The sequence below is a fragment of the Saccoglossus kowalevskii genome, chromosome 11 (genome assembly GCF_978046115.1).
Source record: "Saccoglossus kowalevskii chromosome 11, keSacKowa6.1, whole genome shotgun sequence".
NCBI lineage: Eukaryota > Metazoa > Hemichordata > Enteropneusta > Harrimaniidae > Saccoglossus > Saccoglossus kowalevskii.
This window is the reverse complement of record NC_140651.1, coordinates 27,263,277-27,279,591: the sequence shown is the minus strand read 5'-3', so window position 1 is coordinate 27,279,591 and position 16,315 is coordinate 27,263,277. Positions and strand designations below refer to the sequence as shown.

General features: G+C 35.8%; 1 long non-coding RNA gene across 1 annotated transcript; it reads right to left on the bottom strand.

Moving 5' to 3' along the window:
• Positions 1 to 7,673: 7,673 nt before the first annotated feature.
• LOC144359612 (uncharacterized) lies at positions 7,674 to 8,593 on the bottom strand. The gene is made up of 2 exons (XR_013422057.1): positions 8,293 to 8,593; positions 7,674 to 7,807 (listed from the first exon to the last, which is right to left on the bottom strand). It is a non-coding gene; the product is annotated as an uncharacterized LOC144359612 (long non-coding RNA).
• Between the last annotated feature and the right edge of the window lie 7,722 nt (positions 8,594 to 16,315).

Here is a 16,315-nt window from a genome sequence, read left to right as displayed (position 1 = left end):
CAGGGACGAGTACAGTGGAGGACGATCATCGGTGGCTTATGCTCCAACTGGGGCAAAGGGCCCAATTTGTCAACTAAACTAAGGAACTGTGGCTAATTTGTGAGAACATCTTAAGGGTAAACATCTGCTCCTCCAAATAGAATCAAAATCTATTGAAATTCTCATCTACTAAAATAATTCAATATACTATGGAAAGTAACATGACCAGCTCCAAGAATAAATATAGAAGAGTTGACCAGATGATATCAGGATCGCCCAGAATTACAAGGCAAGATTTTAAAGCACTTGTGAATTTGCCTACAAAACAAAAAATAACGATGATCGTTGAGAAAATCGTCGAAATAGATCTCGAGAAGATTGCACCATTAACTGTGAAAATAGAAGAGGTGTAAGGAAGAGTGAAAAATATAGAAACATCAGTCAAAAATGCCAATGAAGAAATTAGGAAAGCCACCAAACATAGAAGCTGAAAAAGAATTAGTGAGACTAAAATAGAAACAAGATGACCAAGAAAATAGAGGAAGACTAATTTATATTAATTTCAGAAATATACCAGAGGGATCAGAAAAAGTAAACGATAGATGCAAAGAATTTATACGGACATTTATGGAACAACACATAGGCACAGAACAATACAGAAGGCACACAGAAACCCACCATTTTTGAATCGGTCGAGAAGAAATACAACAAATCACAGACCAATATAAAGTTGGCATTTGTTAATGCAGGCGAAGTCAAGAATATACTTACGTCGATGTTTTGTGGCTTGGTGTGTACTTGCTACATTAATGGTCGAAGGGGACTACTTCAAAAACTTATTATCCAGTATATTAACCACTTGGTGTGCTCCCATACTTCAATGAAGACTTCTAACGTTGTAGTTGGACAGACTCTATTTTTTTACTACTTGAAACCTGATTATATATACAATCATGTGATTGATGGAACTTAGTATTTTAACTTTTAAACCCCCCTGGGGTTGCGGGATTACAAGAAAAGGAAAAAGATTTCAATCTGGCTGAACAAGAAAAAGGCTAACCTAATTCTACTACAAGAAACAAGTAGCACCCAATGAACAGTTTTGGTCATTGCAATTTAAAGGACAGTATTGGTTTGCCCATGATACAAGTCTTAGCAGGAGGATAAATAAAAACTTGAATTTATCCATCAAAAAATGTGTTATTGACCAAAAGGAGGGTATGTTGCTACATGTTGTAGTATGTGATAAACACATATGCTCCTTACAGAGAAATAGAACATGACCACTTTTTGTCACAAATTGAACAGTTGCTGTTGGACAATCCATTTGAACCAGAATGTGAGATAATAACTGGAAATTTAATGCTAGCCTTGTTAATGATGAAGTCTTTGTGAAAAGTCTGACAGAAAAAATTGCAGAATGAAAAATAGATGTAGTAAGCAAGAAAAGAGGATTAATTTGGGACTACATTAAACATAAAATAAGAGAATTTTCTATAAAATACTGTAAAGAAAAGACTAAAAGCCATAAAGATAAAATTAAAGAATGTGGAAAAGAAATTATATGCCTAGAAAAATTATGTTGCAACCCCCCAAATGAAAATAATTTGGAGGAAGTCGGATATGAACTAGAAATCGAATACGACTACATCACAGAAGAGCAAATAATTGGATCTAGAGCTAGTTGGCACGAAAAAGGCGAAAAGAATAATAAATACTAACAAAAAAAACATCACTTGTAACTCAACTTAAAAAGAATAAAACAAAATTATAGAAAATCATAAAGAGCTACTCCTGGAAAATAAATCATTTTATAAAGATTCCTAAAGGGAAATTAATACAGAAGACTGAAACCTCTAAGAATTTTTAAATGGCGAATTACCTAAACTGGAAGAAGAATCAAAAAATCTATGCGAGGTACTACTATCCATTGGGGAGGTATTAAATATGTTGAAATCACTTAATATAATAAGAGAACGGAAAATGATGGATTGACTTACGAGTTCTACAAGACCTTTTGCCAGAGCATCTATGTACAAAGTTTCACCAAAATTTGATTAGTGGTTCGTGAGATAACGGTGGAACAAAAAAAGTGACATTCATACATATAGACTGGGTAACTGCAAAGACTTCCTTTTGTGCTTAGCACACGGGAGTCAATAAAAAACCTAAGAAATCTGAAGAGAATCCATAATCTGTGGAAGTGTAGAAAACTCTCCCCGTTTAGAAAGATTCAAATAATCAAAACATTTGGGTTATCCCAATTTACATATTTTTATCTAATACATATGTGTAAAATAAAGTTTTAAAAGAAGTTCAAAAACTTGTATACAATTTTATATGGGAAGGTACTGACCGAATAGCAAGAAAAAACTGATAAGGGGGGTGGACAGTGGAGGTTTAATAAAATTGGGTGGTACACTTTATTAAAATGCAATTTCTCTGCTGGACTGCTGCGAGTGAAATTTACAGAATTTATATCAGGTTGTTTTAAATATATGGCAAAAAGTTAACGAGCATAGACAATACCGGTCAAATTTTATGGAACAATAAATTAATCAAAATAGTGGAGAAAATCAATATTTTATCACAAATTTGAGAAACTAGGAATTAGATACATATCTGATCTATACAGCGGTAAACAAAGAAACCTTGGGTAGACTTTCAGCAGAGTGGTCTAACAATGTGAGATAAACTAAAATGGATTGGATTATGCAATGCTATTCCAAAAGAGTTAAAACTGGCATGAAATCTAAAGTGTAAATAACAATTGACATCTTGGATCTGATCGTCAAACAAGTACTTGTCCATATTGAGAAATATTGCTCTGGAACAGCAATAATTAAAACAAAATGGCCACCTGTAGGTCATTTTGAATACATCTATATATATAACATGGTGTAAAACGAAAATAAAAAATGGCTCCAGAAGTGCATTCATTTAAACAAAATGGCTGCCAGTCAGTCATTTTGAATCCGATCTGGAAAAAAAAAATGACGTGCACCAGGAACCCATAATTTCTAATGTATGTACCAAGTTTGAACAAAATCCATCCATAAACACCAAGATCCAGTTCAGAAATGCCAGAAATGCTCGATTTTTGAGCATAAGAATGGCTGCCATTTGGTCATTTTGAATCAGATAGTCAAACCAATATATCTATGTCATGATGTATATATAAAATTTGATCATGGCAGAGATATGGCACTAGAACTGCATTCAGTTAAAACAAAATGACCACCAGTCGACCAATTTAAATTGAATCTGAAATTTAAAATAAAATTACGCGCACCAAGGTCCCATAATGTCCAACATATGTACCAAGTTTAAACAAAATACATCCATAAATGCTTGATTTTGATGATTTTTAGCACAAAAATGGCCAACATGATGTGTGTATGTATAATATTATGTATGTGTGAAGTTTGATTGTGATTGGTCCAGGCATATCCAAGATACAGGTTCGAATGCACAAAGGTCAAAACATAACTAACCTGAAAAATATAACAAATAAATTCCTGAGAAAAGAGCTAAACAGAATTTTCATAAACCCAGAAGTCAGTTATCAATTGAAACTAAATTTAATGTGGTGATAGAATGGAAAAAAAATGTATAAAATGATTATAAAATTAACAGACCCAAACACCAGAGAATTTCAGTTAAGCTTTTACACAATATTTTGTATACTATTTCCTGATTATTATTATGTGATTCCCTGTATCACATAAATACACTTAGAAAATACTAAGGGACAGACCATTTGATATCCTGGGGGGCAGGATGATCGAAATGAAGCCTACTTTTTTAATTTCCCCTACCTGATATGAAATTTTTTTTCAGCAGACCTTGTCTCTAATTTTTTTTTTGCACTCTACAGTTGTTTTTTGTTTTCAGTATTTTAAGTAAAATAGATAACTTGTATAATAGCCCTCTTTAACATCATGAAAGGGTTTGAGAAAGATGCCCACGAACCTGCATCTCTACCTTAAGGAACGTAAGATGCATGTAGGCAGAAATGAGCAAGAAAACAAAGAAAAAAACAAAGCAAATGCAAGAGGAGAAACATTTCTGCTAGAAATACTTTTCCACATGAAAAAGCAAAACAGCATCACCTACTTACTATAATAGATAGATGAAGGACACCCAGATATCGCACATGTTTCAAAACTTGAAACAAAAGCAAAGTGGTTTGAAGACAGAGGGTGCAGTAATTTTAGAAGAGATAATGAATGCATGTTAGAGATAGTTTACACAGAAATACAGAAGAAAGTCATTGTGAAAGAACTGTTTAACAACATAGTTGATGAAATTGTTGAGATAAGAATCAATAAAAATCGTTCTTTAAAAATTTTATTTTTTGTCCTGTCTTGTCTTGATTTGTTTTCAGGGGTCTGAAAGTTTCAGTTTTTTTGTTTTTTTTTACATGCATATATTGATATAGTGTAGGATTTTATTTTGTCGTTTTTTGTATGAGCTCATGGTTACAGGTGTTTGATATTCCCAGTGCAGAGTCCCTTGAATGTAGTATTGGTTTTCAAATTCCGACCAATGATTTCCTATTGTCATTTGTGTCAATGTGTATTAATAATCTAGTAAATGTTATTGACAGCTGTAAAGTTTAATAGTATCTGGATTAGTACCATCTTGGTATAAGAGATGCAATTATTAGTTGTCAGTATAGGTGTATATTAGTTAAAGTAGCCACAATATGTTTATGTTGAAATGTTTTTTTTGTTTGTTAGCTAAATATATTGGATTTTACATCAAAGACAGTAGTGTGTGCCATCATCAACCGTTTGTTTATGAAATGCTAGTTATCGTCTGCCTGTGCTATACAGTACATTACAGTTGCATTGTACAGTACAGTTTATTATTGTGATTGTGAAACTCGGATACTTCGCACACCAAGTCAACCGCCAGATAATTTTATAATTCAGCTAGATCTATACTAGTTATTATACTTAATAGTTGAATGTGTTGCATTAACAGCATAGGGAACAAGGGAAATACGACATGCGAAACGCTGAACGTTTACGTAAGCTTGGGGGCTTTTAATAGAACTGATATGTCGTCATGGCAACTAAATCCCGAACACGCTCATTCGATCACACCATACGGTTTTGCATGGAAACAAACCGCTAAAATATAGTCCTCGAACATATAAAATGTCACAATAGGAACGTACTACGAGTGTCTGCTTCTTAATTCACAACAATAAAAGTTACAAAAAAAGAGTGTTCTATTCTGTTCTTCTCTGACAGGATACGATTTCGGCTTCAGTAGCGGCCACATAAACACAGGGGGTCGACATCTGTTCCTCCTGCTCTGTCGCAAACTCTAGCATCACAATAATATCTTTGGGTCGATTCTCCTCGCAGTGATGGGGATGTATTCAAATCATACGCAGACAGACATAAACTTCAAGTATTTATTCAAAATCACAACAAGGAATCGTTCGTTCACAGCAACAGAATGTCTCGTATTTCAAAATACAATGTCTTGTCAGCTGCTAAATAACTGACCAGTTCACAACCCAATTACCGGCTTGATTACAACTGGTTCAAAGATGCGCTGTGAACAATCTAGTAACAACGCAGACGATGAATCTGGTTCGTACGGCGATGTCCCCTAGGTAACAGTCAAATAGGATTGTATAGTCCGACATGGCGACTTTTCGGCAAAGCCAAATAAATATATATCTAACATTCCCATACCTCCACTGTTCATCTCCACTATCGATCAAAATCTCACAGAGAAAGTCCTTGCTGTGTCCTTTCCCGGAATCAAGGTTATTTTCTGGTGTTCATAGTCACCATCGTAAGAATTCAGAGCATTTGCCGTGAGCTTTTAACAAGCATGCACTTAGCCGTTCAGTCTTTTTTCGAGAGATTTCGTTTGGCGCGCGGAGGTGGGGTGATGTTGCAGAACGAACCAATCACCGCAGCGCGTTTCAATAAGTGTCAATGAAAACGATATCCATGAGGCAAAACTTTTCCATTTCGTCACAAATACGGGTTACCATAATAAAAAACACACGGGCCCGTAATGCCTCACAATAACAAAGTATATAAATAAAACTACATATATTTATAGAACAGTAAAATTAACCTGGTTTCAAAGCCTTTTTTCGCAAGCTGCGAGATCGCGCGTGACCACGGTCCACGCACCTTAGCAACCAATTGAGTCACGTGATACATGTCAAGCTTTCAGTTTAATACGATAGCAACCACATTGTCCTACGTGTTGTAAACCTTAATATCTCGAAATAATATTTCCCCCCAATGGGAGTCAAACGGCGCGCTTACGGCGAATGTAAGAGTGATTCTCGCTTTCAGTACAAAAATTACATGAATACTGTTGTTGTTTTTTATTATTATTTTGCGATTCCCGAAACCAAAAACGCAGTCTGAAAAGTGCAGTGCCTGTTCTCGGGCAGACAATTTTGGTCGACACAGAATCATCCAGGACATGCACACGTGTACGCTTGTTTCCTGTATTTTGTGGGAGGAAGGGATCATTCGGGGTCGTACTTAACCCAACAACAGCGATTGCGAGAGGTGTCGAACGCCGTATATTCGATCGAGGACATCGCCGAGCGGCAATCATAAGAAGCGCCGGAAAACATTGAAATCTGTTTAAGTTGTACTGATCGGAACTTTACCGTGTTTGTTTTCATGCCAATATTTAATTTTATGATCGTGTATTTTATTGCGACCCCGAATAAACTGACTATTTTTTTGTTATTTACAACTCACAAGTTGTCTTAACATTAGTATCCCGATGAAAACAAGATTCCTGACATTACTGTTACCCCGGAATTTGAAAAGCATTTACATGCGAATAGCTATGCATTTAATGATAACAATATTGCCAGAGTTTGGGAATAACCCTCTTGACAATTTAATACTCATACTACCGGGTTTTAAAATTAGTTTTATTAAACTTCCCTTCTATCTTGTAAAGTTATAAATTTTCAAGCTATGCATGTTGAAAGCATGATTGTTGTTATCACTAAGCAATATTGACAGATTCCTGATATCCATATGAACTACATGTAATATGTGAATCATGCAATATTGGCCGTTTCCCGTTATTTGTTAGAAACCTCAAAAGCTGTTCACGCTAGTAATGGTGAAAGTGGCAGTAATGTGAAGTATGCAGCCTTTGACATGTGATGCCAGTACACAGACAGATGTTACATTTGAACATGCCCGTCTACAAACAACTTAAAATCTTCGCACGATCTGTGGGCTCTGAGCTTCTTCCGGTCACAGTCGGGCCGATAACACATTGACATTAAATCATTTGACAGACCGAATAATTTCAAAGGATCGATGAAATTGCAACCAAGTTGGCTAAGTCTTGAAGCGACGTATTTTTTTAGGATTATGGCGTAAAAAATCGGGGTCTTCCTCGAGCTCCAAATCGTACACAGCTTTAGCGATTGCAAAATTTTGAGATTTTATTTTTTTATAATTCCGCCCTACCTACATTTGATCCGACGCCTATGTAAGTCCCGTTCAAATCTCGCGTAAGTAACAGCCAATCACAGCCCCCCTTTTATACAGGCTGTCGGTTGCTTACTTTTCAGTGTATACGGGCAACCTTTCTGTACATTATATTTTGCCCACTTGAATAAACCATTAATAGAAAATTGCTAGTATATTTTTATTTGCAAAAGAAATTCCACAGGATTTTACAATTGTTGTCATTACATTGAATATTTTTTTCACTTCCAACAAATGTGTACACTTCCAGATACATCTTCGCCAGCCAAGGTTTGTTCATTCAGTCATCGCTTCAATTTTACATCACTGAGCATAATTATCTAGAATGGAAGCAAAAAAAAAAAAAAAATAAGTAAATCGTAATGATTAGAACATAGTAAACAATGCAAACTGATTTTAAATTGTATAACGGTCACCGGCCCACGGCATCGACGCAGAAAATTGGAGCAAACAAATATTTCCTGATCAATTGCGATGTGTTCCAAATAAAAAATATTTTATTCCAGTCCAAATCAGCTCAATTACTTTAATAAAGAGTTATTGTATAATGTACAAAATGTTGATACAATTTGATGAATATTTACAGCTTCAATACCGTAGACGATTTTGGCCCGATCGTCAACAAAACATCACCCGTCTCCAGGGCAGGCGACTGGAAAAAAACACTGGTGTTCGGTCGAACCGGTGGAAACAAAATCAACACTCCCAGAATAACTATACGGAATAACAATCTAAAGTCGAACCATTCGAGTCACAATATTAACATAAAAATGACTTTCGTTGCATTTGACAATGATAAACTTACCGAAAAGCCGTGTTATTCAAGGTCGCTAACGTCGGTATAATCCGCCATTTTATTTGAGTGTGTTTGCCACCCGGTGACGTCATCATGTGCCCAATAGAAGGAGGTATGTGATTCGTTGACTAAAATCGTCGATAGTGGGTCTCGTTGAAATCTCGTTACATAGGCGTCGGATCAGATGTAGGTAGGGCGGAATTAAAAAAAATCACAAAATCAAAATCAAAGTAAAATAATGAGATAAAAGGGCATTAATAACAAAAGTAATAAAAAATAAAATTAAAATAAGTTTATAGCCAAAATAATTAAAGCCCGTACACTACATCAGATTTTAATCAGATTGATAAAACCCCGATTTTACGCAAGAAGTCTTTGAGCTGTGGCGCGGTCAGTCTGTCGAAGTCAGCCATGGTCAAAAACGTGGAAAAAATGCAACAAATCACTCGAAATTTAACGCACGACACTAGGCACACGCACGATTTAGCGCTATTTTGATTCAAAGCTTGACCTGTATCACATGACTAGCAACCGGTTGCTAGATAAATTTAACGGTCTCGCGAGATCTCGACCAAAGCGGAAAATAGCCTATTGCCTTGTCCATATTGTAATGTGTGGTTAATTTCGAACAAATTTTCTGTCGTATAATGGTTCTTTTAGTAGTTGATGATAAATATTTTATTCAGTTTCTGGCATATAATAGAAATGTATAATTATTAAATTTCACTTTTTTATATAATTTGAGTACATATGGGACAGGGAAACATTTATCGTTTATAAAATTATAAACACGGCCGGCCATTGACAAAACATAGAACGACCCAAAACGCGCCAAATAACCCCAAAACAAACCCAAAACCGAGCCAAAAGGACCAAAAACTACACGAACGAGTAACAAACGAACCAAAATTCACCACAAAATCAAAAAAACGTGAACGATCAATCATTTTGAAAGGATACATTGAACTGGCAGTTGGGGGCGCTGTCCCAGAACGACACAATGAAAAGATGTAAATAATGAATCAATTAATAAATAAATAACAATCTCATGATAATATAAGTAAGTAAATAATAAATAATTTTAACACAATAAACCTAATGCATAATAATTTTAAGTAATAAATAAATCGCAACGAAATAAACACTACTAGATAATTATTAAGAAGTAATCAGTAAATAAAGTCTGAACCTACTATTTTCAAGCTGTGCTGGAAATGGAAAAACAAACAAAAGTAAAAAAAAATGTCTAGTGAGAATAAAAAACTGTAAAATTACATTATAATTAAAAAGCGCTATTTACCATGTTGCCCGGTGTCGCCCGGCATGTAACTTAAAATGGAGGGATATTACAACGCGTTTTTCACAAAGATATCACGCGTTGTAACTTGTGATCACAGCGCTCATCACGCATCAAAACGCGCAAAAGCGTGTCAAGTGAAACGTTATGTCGATTTTGTCTGCGTCATACCTGGTGGCCGCCATTTGTCATGCTTTCTACTGGTTGGTTAAATGCGTCCGTGCAACAAAATGATTTTAACACTATTTTCATGTGTCACAATGCACTAATAGAGAATACCCGTGTTTACATTGATATAACCCGGAACACTCAAAGGGAGAAAAGGAGTACATCGATCATAATGAGAAGACCGCGATTGATCATGTGTTACATTAGCCCCGCAATAATTCACCCATGCCACGTGATACGTTGACTGATATGATACCAAGCATGCCAAATGATGCCAGCTCAATACGATACACAGACTATTTACCATTATGCCTACAGACTCCGTATTCAATTAAAACGGTATATATATTATTAGTTCGTGCGACTATCTGAAGCAGTTGGCTTATGAGTTCGCCTGGCGTCTCCTTAAAGATGAGAAGATTATTTCAGATCTCAAGTAAAATGTATGTTACTCTCTCATCAAGTACTAGTATTGCTCTTGGTAAACGATTATTTGCTGGTGAAAGTTACTTTCATGCCGCGCAATCTGTTAGGGCGATGTCATGCTGTTACGGCTGCCGTAATAATTCACATGACTACATGTTTTAGTACATACAACATGTAGAGCAGTTTCACTGCCACAGGTTACGAATCGCCAGTGGTTATGCTATTCTTAAAACAGGTGATATCTTAATTTCCACATCGCGGTGAATTATATAGGTAAAAAGTTACAGTGATCATTCCGGTCAAGCAGCACAACTACGACGAACTAGCCACAAAGTCCACGAGACAAGGCCGAACAGCTGATCAAAGTAAAGAAAATGACGACAAAACAACGATTGTAGCCTTTAGTATCAAAACCATTAATTCGGGTAATAAGGTATTCTGTTATTTAACATAAACAGCATTACTTGAGTGTACGACTGACTGACGTGTGGCATGACGGGAAACTCGTATTAGATGTTCTCTGTATTGATTCCTAAGATCTGGGGGGAAAGCAAATGGACAACTGTACCTTGAAAATACCCTTTTACTACTTGTTCTACGTGTTTCCCTGAAGGTAAATTGTACGACGTATTCAGTGCGTGATTGAATTAAATCACTTTTCAAATATTGTGATATTTTTTATTCCATGCAGCAATTACAAAATTTAATCTCACGTTTTTTCAATAGGATAGTGACATAGTTACCGTGTGTATTACACACTGGACAGATGCAGTCAACGTCAACCGATATATGTGTCCAATTATATAATATATTTGGGACAATATAATACAGGAAAAGTGACACCATACATATACTTTGTGCCGCAGTAAAAATGCTTTAATTATGTGGCATTAGATATGCCCAGAAGCCCAATAGCTATGCTCATTCACATAAAGTTTACAGCTGGTGTTTATATGGGAATTAAACGGAAAGACATAAAACATTTCTTACACGTGACGGGGTATCCTAGATTTCATGATATAAATTGCAGTTTATGGAAAAATTATCTATGCCAGGAGCGTTGTTTGTTGTGACGTATCATTCATGCGAGAATAACAAGACGATTTCTGACTGCGTTGTCTCCCGTTACATAAAAAAAAAAACGTGACTCCAGTGACAAGGGAGATCTTCTTAAACATGAAAGTAGTTTTTTTTTTTTTTTTTCCGTTCATTTCAAAATTTGTAAAAAACCAAATGTCACTACTACAGGTAAAGCTTTGAATATCACAGCTAGACTCTAAATCTATCAATTGCTTACCGCAAATTAATTCATTGAAATTACGCCAAAAACTAAATACTAGTTGTTTTCGGAAAACATTACAATTTCACTTGGCCGTCTTTTAAGTTAGCCATGGGCCAATTTATTGTTTGCTGATGTATTATATTTGTGTATTAGTGTCTTTATCATTTTATTATTAATTTATTTGCATACGTACATATATTCATTACGATTTTTTATTTATTTAAGTTCCTTGTGGTGACTTCTTCTGGGACATGAGAACAGCACCCCAGCATTATTGTCAGTCAAGACTTCGTCGAAGAAACATGGTCATAACTTTGCGCAACTTTCTTTCAAATTGTTTTATTTTCCAAGTCAATATTCTATTTCACTAACACCATTTTACCAACACAAAAACGAGGCCAAAAACGATTTTCAAATACTTAACCTATGACGACACCGATACATCATACGAGTACAGGAATTATATTTTTCGTCGATATCAGCCAAATAAACAAAACCATCGTTTCCGTTTACACAGAGAGTGTGCAACCATCTAATTCCCCGTTGACATTGTCGTTTTAGTTTTCTATCCTCAGCAGTGGTTTTATTCAATCCATTCACACAGCTTTGGGTTTTTACTTTTACAAATTAACACTAACAAACCGAAGTTGATTGCCCAGATACAGTTTGACTCGTCACACGCTTTGTTTGGATTTCAAAGTAATGAACGTACTTATCATACAAAATTATACTTGCTAATGACGGAAAAGAGAAGATTGTTTTGAGTGAAGATTGTTGACAACTTATTCCACTGCATACTTCATTAGTAAAGGTTTCTGAAAAACATTTTTCCAAGGTAATTTCAAGGTCATTCAGTGGAATTAATATTGGCTGTTATAGGTACTCTTAGGATTAAACACAGTTGCTTAAAGGTGTTGTGCCACTATATTGACGGATTACAAAAAGTTGAATCTTGATTATCAGTGAATCTACTTTATCCATACTCCAGTATCATAAAACTATGTTGTCAGTGTCACAGACGTTGTTGATTGATACAGTAACAAGGAATAGTAATACGGGGCTGGCTATGAGTGTTGCCTACTCACTAACTTAGGCCAATCATTAGTAGAATGTCTCAAGGAATGGTGATATAACGTCTTCTGCATCATCATCCTCGTCGGAATCGAGTTCTTCATTTGAAGAATTGATTACATTTTTAAAATAATTCTCATCAGTCCCACATTGGCATCTTTCAGTGCATGTCATGGCATTCTTCTTACAGGAACGGATGTTAGATGTACACATGTTTATATTGCATGTACATTTCACCAACTGAACTGGAGCAGATGGTAGCAGATTAGTTATTGCATAAAATGTGTTGTCTTGGGAGTTTTGGCGTTCGTGTGATATCACTTTTCCATATCATTATTTGATAATGTGTCCGGAGTATTGCCTGGTTAAGACTTCCTTTAGTTGGTTGTAATTTTTGTTCTGCAACGTCTACAACAGATGCTCCAGGTACATAGAGTTGGCACACATACTCCTCAAGAGCATTTATTGTTTCATCACTTGGAAATTCACAACTGCCCAGATCAGCAAATACATCTATTATACTGTCATTTGCATTCTTAAATACTTTCCAACAGCTAATCTTCCCCTTTTCCGCAAAACGACCAGTTAGGTCAGCACCTGTCCAGTAAAAGCATGAAACCCAGGCAGTGTTGCAGTTTTTGTCTCACCAAAGGCTTGATATATTGGCTTTAATGAAATTACCCGAGGTAATGAACCTGCACCTGTTACAAAGCATGTTTCACCACAAAGCATTGCGAAACTGTGGAAGGAAACGTTAAATACATCAGTGTCTGGAGATTGAATGACCAATTTTGTTGAGCCTCGCTTAACTGCATCAGTGGCATGCAGCAGTAATTTCGTATCCGCTTCTTCTTGTGAGCTGTAGAGAAGGCTTACATCTAAGTTGTTTGATAGTACTGTTTGTCGAAATGCCACAAAGCAATCTCAGATGAAATTGTACATGACTTTATTTGAAAGAAACTCAGTCAGTTGAACTTTTGTTCTAGTATGGACAAGAAATATTTTCCAATGTACGTCTACTATCCGTTTGCTATTTGAAAACTGGTATGCCACAGGTTCATTTCCCACACGTCGACTAGCAGTTGCTACCTTTAATAACCCTACTGTTAGATCATAGCAATCCAATATAACATGGAATTTCTTGCATAAGGCGTGTGCAGAAATGGTTTCCAATGTTTTTACCCAGGATGGTTTTTCCATTTCTTGCACCAATGTCATAATTTCTATCACTGTGCATGTATGATTGTGGCTCATATTGGTCACTGTTTGTGTTTGTAGGTATTCCACACATTGAACATTTGATAGGAGTTTCTCCAGACATGACATTAGCTTACTTTTGTCTGTACAAGGTCGTAGTTTTTCTGTACAATCAAATAATGCTCTTGAATACAGTCCAAGTAATTCACGAACATTCTTTTTTTGGACGAGAGCTTACATCTACAAGTAGTCGTGCAAATAAAGAACTATCTTCTCTCAACTCTATCACTTTGTCATCCATTTTCTGTGTAACTGATTTTGCAGAGTTATTCTATGTTTGAAGTTTGACTAATTTCATTGGCGACCAAAGTTTAACTTCTCCTTTAATTATGCGTTCTTCCACAAATTTATTATAGCTATCTTCACCAATGGTGTTTTGATGACACAGGTTTTGATTTACTTTTGGTGGCATCAGGGTATTAGTGATAATGTTCACTAAAGTGTCACCTTCATATTTGAATGGGTTAATGACTTTTTTCATTCTAGTTTCTTGCCTTACAAAGATTTTGAACAATTTCTTATTTCACTGATTGCTAATTAAAACAAGGATACTTGATTACATAATGAATGTAACATTCAGTTATTAAATATACACATGAGTGGACTCAAACCCTAGTTATACATGTATATACACACATACTTTAAAAAACATAGATACACACATAGATTGAATCACAGTGTGCATATAGTAAAACAGTTACAGTAACATTTTCATTGCTCTGAGAAGCTACAAAACCTAAAAAATATCTTGCGAAGATGTCAGTAAAAGTAATATAAAGCTGTATGCAGCAACAGAACTTTATATTTACAAGTGGTTGTTTGAGTGATTTTCTCTTCGCGCTTATTGACCTCACCTTTGACCTTGACCTAAGTCACAAAAGTGAAAAGAAAAAATTGACAGCAATGTTTTTTGAATACCTCAGAATTAGAGAACACAGAAGCATATGTTGACAATAATCTTTACTAAATACACACTGGCACCATATCATTGACATATGGCTCTGCACTTATAGTCAAAAATAGAAAATATTTCAATTGCAAAAACTGTAATCGCCATTTTTTGTATTTCTTTCACTAATATATAATATGAGTCTCATATCTCGGGCACGCGTGGCGCGACGATCAGCGTTTATAAAACAATGATATTCGCTGTTTTGCTACAGTTACTACACCTGTTTAAACGTGACCAGTACTGATTATGAACTCGAACTCGTTCAAGCCCGACTTCCGTCGCTTAAATTGCTCCATTTATATTTATGTATTTATCAACAGAAACGAAGTGTGAATTTTTTACAGACTACACCAAACCAAACTTATTTGTTAGCGTCTTTGTTGATTCAAGTATATAACAAAACACTACTGAGTTACATATAATCCTGTCAATCATTAACAAAAGCTTGCGTCATCAAACAATACGTACATGGGTGCACCACTCCTAATTCAAAAAGATATCAAAAACGTTATGAAGGTGCTCTCAACTCAAATCAATAAATCAAACTCACAAAGCGATCAAATCGATTATTCTGAACATCGACATAAAACGTCGGTAACTCTGTACATCGACAACTCTTAAAAACTCTTGGAACCATGTGGGGCATCATTCCTCCCAACATATTATGTACTCATAACCTCATTAAAACACCATAAACCTCCACAAAACTCTTAACAATGTGTTGCAAATATTTTGTCTACTGAAACACGCTTAATTCGTTATAAAGGACCTCACAATCGTCATCAAATATCAGTTCAAAACAAAAATCTTGGCGCTCACATACATACAATTCAATATCACAAAAAAACGTTCAAAGATCGACAATAAAAAGCAAGCAATGCATTACATTACTAAGCAATGGTGCTGAGATTCTGAAAAAGAGTTCAACGTCCTTCAGTTACAGTGTTCGTTATCTTTAAAGCGAGCGGTTCTCTACACAATACACAAATAGCTAAAGTTCTAATCAAAGTCTGAGTGTCTCTTCTCTTTTCATCCCGTTAGTCCGGGTCGTTCTTTCTCATAAGTTGTCTCTAATGTCGCTCATTTCACCTTGATTATTCAGTCCTATTTGATACTCGTCCTTCCTATTGGATTCAGAAGACTTCATCTCTTCAGTTTTGTTCATCGGTGTCCTTCCTTCGGGTAAAGGCATTAGTCGTCAAGCGCAGTTGCGTCTCTGCCATCAAGCTGCTAGTTCCGTTCACAAGAAAGACACACATTTGGGCGTTCCTTCACCATTACACAGTTCTGCACAGAATGTCGTCGTGTGTTAAACACAATGCCTGGGTTCACCCAACACGTGTCACCGGGGTTCGTCTTGTCTCTATAACATCCGCTTGAGGTACAGGATAGGAAAAGTCACTCAACTTTACAGTCAAATGGACGCACACAATGAAATACCTTTCAATAGCTAGTCTTTAGCCACACGAGAGAACGCCTCAAGGCAAACTGCCTCGTCAGAGACTCTCTCGCCTCATGGAGCTCTCTCCGTGACCAAGGACTTAGACCGTTTATTACGTAGCAAAACTTAACCAATTAC